Source organism: Macaca thibetana, chromosome 4, assembly GCF_024542745.1.
Source record: "Macaca thibetana thibetana isolate TM-01 chromosome 4, ASM2454274v1, whole genome shotgun sequence".
Taxonomy (NCBI): domain Eukaryota; kingdom Metazoa; phylum Chordata; class Mammalia; order Primates; family Cercopithecidae; genus Macaca; species Macaca thibetana.
Window position 1 is genome coordinate 27779547 of NC_065581.1, and position 5415 is coordinate 27784961.

Consider the following 5415-nt stretch of genomic DNA (forward strand, 5'->3'; position numbering starts at 1 on the left):
CTCCCCAGTACTTTTCTTCTCCTGCAGGAGAAATTTGGGGCAAAATTTCCCTTACTGCTGCGGATCATGGACATTACCTATAACAGAAGTGCATTTAATACTTTTGTAATTGCTGAACCTCAGTGAGAAAGGGTGAGAAGTTAATTGAATTCCTCCCTTCTAGAATTGTCATTAGTCAGGGCTTCTTGGAGAGTTTGTTTTTGGCTGAATTCTAGGCAGAGAAATGCCAGATACAGGGCTGGTCAGGGAAAGCCACTGGCACAAGTAAGGAGAAAGCATATGCAGTGTCCTCAGTGATGAGGTATCTCTTGAACAATAATTTGAAAATTATTTTAGTCTCCAATATTACAGCTAGAGAGACTTATAACTTATCACCCAAACATGAACCCTTTTGAAGATTGAGCGGTTCTATTAGTAATTGTGTCAGAACAGCAGGAGTAAACTCGCAGTCCTGGGCAAACTGAGATATGCAGTCAGTCACCCTAATTATATAGACTGAGGGTATTTTCCAACACTTGTTAACTCAAGGAAATTGTGAACTTGTGAAATCTCTTTCTATGGATTCCACTTGTTCTGCTTTTCAGAATTCCTATAATGAGTGGCAACCTTTTTCAATTTTTTTTGTCAATAAGATGCCGAATGCCCAATGCCCCTGCAGTCCAGTCTTTAGAAAATGTCCATGTAGATTAATGTAGATTCTTTTTTAAAAATCTGTTAAGAGATAAAAGTCTAAATTCATATAAGATTGTTTCAGTTATAAAGTCTAAAGCAATGCTTGTCTTTATAGTAAAACATACAGTATGAATGTGTCCTCACTTAAAGTAATTATGTAATATATAATTTTTATTAATAATAAAAGGCATTATAATATTTATTAAAAATTAGAAAGAGCAAGGATAAAGTCAAATATCAAAATCTGATTTTTCTCCCTCTTTCTATTTCCATTCCCCAGAAGTAACAACTTTTAACATGTCTGTATCCTTCCAGGTAATTTTATGCATATATGAATATGAACAATATATTATATTCCCTATGTAAACACAGGGACGCATGCTAAATACATGTTCAGGAACTTGTTTTTTTCCTTGAGGATTTGAGTATTTTTGTACATTTATAGCTATATCTGAATTTATATCTATACCACATTCTTAATTTTATTGACAGCTGCATAGCATTGGGACTCATTTGAGAGGCTATAAAAGCTTTCCCTCCCATTCTATACTAAGAACTGTAGAATAAGTGAGCAAAATTAAAATACATATTGAATAATAATTTAAAATTTGTGATCTTATCCTTAAACTTACACTTTTACACTAACAAAATAATAATAAAACAATAGAGGGTGGCGTTAGCAAGATAGATGACTTGGAAATTTTTAACGGGTAGCTTTGACTTATATTAGTACTTAGCAAATTTAGGACTCTGAACAGCCTCTGCCTTGAATGTCTCAGAGTTCCTGTATCATATGATACTTTCATTCACATTGCTGTGTGCCATTATGCCAGGCAATTTACATTAAAGATCACATTTATACTTCACATCAGATAGTTACTATTATCTCTGTTGTTAAAGTTGATGGTACTGGAGCTGTGGAGAGAATAAGAAGATAAATTTTAACTCACAGAGTCATTTTTTATTGGCAACCCTGGGACATTTAGAGTTCTGAAAATTATACATAATTTTTCTCTGAGCATCAGAAGATGACTACAGTTCCTTTTGTCTATACTTTGTACCACTATCCCAGGAAGGCACTATTAATACTCATTTTATAGATGAGAAACTTGAAGCTCACAAAGAGTAAGAAGTAATCCCAGGAGGATGTAACTAATGACTTATTTAGTAGGGACATGGACCCAGATTATCTGCCTCCAAATTCCATGCTATTGTCTTTTTATTCTGATTTGATAAAGTCCTAGAAGGCAAAAGATGTTTCCTTGAGATGTGTCTAATAGCTTGCTAAAGCCTATATGTATAGTTTTTGAGGTGGTCTAAATAATTTTAATTGTTTCACGTTGTATGTTCCCACTGATAAGTGGGAACTAAGCTGAGGAATGACACAACGGACTTTGGGGACTTGGGGGAAAGGGCGGGAGGGAGCTGAAGGATAAAAGACTACACACTGGGTACGGTATACACTGCTCAGGTGATGGGTGCACCAAAATCTTAGAAATAACCACTAGAGAACTTATTCATGTAACCAAACACCTCCTGTTCCCCAAAAACCTATTGAAATAAAAAAAAGTAAGAAACTAACAAATTCTTTGTTTCAGATGACAAGACAGTTTCCTTAGCATTGAGAAATTAGAGTGAAAAAAAATGTGTTAGGGATTATGACTGAATCTAAAAATAGCTATCTATGTGGAAAGTATTAGAAAGATTAACCAAACGACAAAAAATCAAAGAACAAATTTTGTGATAGTTGTTTAAATCAGGAATCTACTTTTTACATTTCAGCTTTCACTTTTGCAGTGATGATACAGATATAAAAAGATTAAATTTTAGAAACACTTTGGTAATTATGAGCATTTTCAGCTGTATATTTTTCATGTTATAAAACAAGCAATATCAATTCTGTAAATATCTTCAAACAGGTAGTAAAATGACTATAAGTAACTGAAATAGTCAACAAATGGGTGTTAATTGACTTCCTGAATTTTTCTGTTTCAGGAAACCAAGAGTTGAAACATTGATCATGAATTGGGTAAATAAGAGCATCATACAGGAGTTTATTCTGCTGGATTTCTCAGATCGACCTTGGCTGGAATTTCTACTCTTTGTGGTCTTCTTGATTTCTTTCGTCATGACCATCTTTGGCAATCTGACCATTATTCTAGTGTCACGCCTGGACTCCAAACTCCATACCCCTATGTATTTTTTTCTTTTTCTTTTCTTTTTTTTTTTTTTTTTTTTTTTTTTTGAGACGGAGTCTCGCTCTGTCGCCCAGGCTGGAGTGCAGTGGCCGGATCTCAGCTCACTGCAAGCTCCGCCTCCCGGGTTCACGCCATTCTCCTGCCTCAGCCTCCCGAGTAGCTGGGACTACAGGCGCCCACCACCTCGCCCGGCTATTTTTTTGTATTTTTTTAGTAGAGACGGGGTTTCACCGTGTTAGCCAGGATGGTCTCGATCTCCTGACCTCGTGATCCACCCGTCTCGGCCTCCCAAAGTGCTGGGATTACAGGCTTGAGCCACCGCGCCCGGCCTATTTTTTTCTTATCAATCTGTCACTCCTGGATCTTTGCTACACCACATGTACAGTCCCACAAATGCTAGTAAATTTATGCATCATCAGAAAAGTAATCAGTTATGGCGGCTGTGTAGCTCAGCTTTTCATATTTCTGGCCTTGGGGGCTACTGAATGTCTTCTCCTGGCTGTCAGGTCCCTTGATAGGTTTGTAGCTATTTTTCAGCCTCTCCATTACTCAGTTATCATGCACTAGAGACTCTGTCTCCAGTTGGCAGCTGCATCCTGGATTACTGATTTTGGTAACTCAGTGTGGTTGTCTACCCTGACTCTCCAGCTGCCACTCTGTGACCCTTATGTGATAGATCACTTTCTCTGTGAAGTCCCTGCACTGCTCAAGTTATCCTATGTTGAGACAACAGCAAATGAGGCTGAACTATTCCTTGTCAGTGTGCTCTTCCATCTAATACCCCTAACACTCATCCTTATATCATACGCTTTTATTGTGCGAGCAGTGTTGAGGATACAGTCTGTTGAAGGTCGACAAAAAGCATTTGGGACATGTGGTTCCCATCTAATTGTGGTGTCACTTTTTTATGGTACAGCTATCTCCGTGTACGTGCAACCACCTTCACCCCGCTCCAAGGACCGAGGAAAGATGGTTTCTCTCTTCTATGGAATCATTGCACCCATGCTGAATCCCCTTATATATACACTTAGGAACAAAGAGGTAAAGGAAGCCTTTAAAAGGTTGGTTGCAAGAGTCTTCTAATCAAGAAATAAGAAACATGCAAATGATAAGCTTTGCTAAAGACAAAATGTTTACTTAGCTTACTAATTTCTCTGCAAGTTGTCCTACTTTTGTCATTACTGTAGAGAACAATTGTAATCTCCCTCAAATAAAATTTCCTTGACGAAGAACTATATTTGCTTCTGTTGCCGAAATGTTTTCATTGAACAAGCCCCCAGAATTGACCTTCCAATTCACCAAAAATTGTAATCACAACATCTTCAAGGTTTGTCAAACATCCCATCAATGCTTGTACAATTCAGTGTAACTTAGACCCTTAGAAAAGCCAGAATTTCTTTCTCCAATATCACACACACACACACACACACACACACAAAAGCACACACACACTAAAGGAGGCTCACTGAAACTCTCAAACCCCACCACTTCAAATTTGGATCTGGGTTAACAATTCTAATTTTAAAATTTCCACTCCCACATCAGCATAATAAGGAAATCTATAATAATTTTTATTCTAAAATTATAACCAGATTTTCCATTTTCTTACCATACTTCTGTAGTCATGTTTTTTCTACTAAATGAAAGCATTCTTTTTATTTCCTTTGCAAATCAAACTCTAGATATTTATTAGGTCCAGCTAATTTTCTTTTACATGAATTTTTTTTCCTAATTCTCCCAACTATCATATTATCTACCATTCTTTTAAACCCTAAAGCACTTACAGCTTAGATTCCAAAATAGCACATTATGTAATGATTTACAAAGATTTATTGTTTAGTACTTTTGTCTTGCATAATAGTAGTCTAATTATATTTTATTCTTGAGTGTACAAAAACTACAGCATACATTTTACCACATCACCTTTAGAAGTCATCGTAGTGCTGAGGAAATAGCATGCATTTACATTATTAGTTGATTCTTTTGGTTATTGAGTGATTCATTTACATTATAATAATTTAACAACCTTGCTACCCTTCTTTATCCATTGTTTTCTTCTACTAATGCATTATACATGTAGAAAATACAGTAGCTTAAAATATATTTATCATGTTTCTTATCAAAACCTACAGCACTTTTGCCATAATAAAATGTTAACAGAGAAATAAATCTGGTTTGCCAAGTTCTGACTTCAGTTTTCTCTCCTAATGGGAATAATTATCATAAAAAGCATAAATTGAAGCAAAATACTGATAAAGTATATTTAAAGCGTAAGATAATAATTTTCGGCCGGGCGCGGTGGCTCAAGCCTGTAATCCCAGCACTTTGGGAGGCCGAGACGGGCGAATCACGAGGTCAGGAGATCAAGACCATCCTGGCTAACACGGTGAAACCCCGTCTCTACTAAAAAATACAAAAACTAGCCGGGCGAGGTGGCGGGCGCCTGTAGTCCCAGCTACTCGGGAGGCTGAGGCAGGAGAATGGCGTAAACCCGGGAGGCGGAGCTTGCAGTGAGCTGAGATCCGGCCACTGTACTCCAGCCTGG

At 37.1% G+C, this 5415-nt stretch overlaps 1 pseudogene; it reads left to right on the forward strand.

Annotated features, from left to right (window-relative positions):
• Positions 1–2641: 2641 nt before the first annotated feature.
• On the forward strand, positions 2642–4095 carry LOC126952033 (olfactory receptor 2B6-like; annotated as a pseudogene).
• Positions 4096–5415: the final 1320 nt, after the last annotated feature.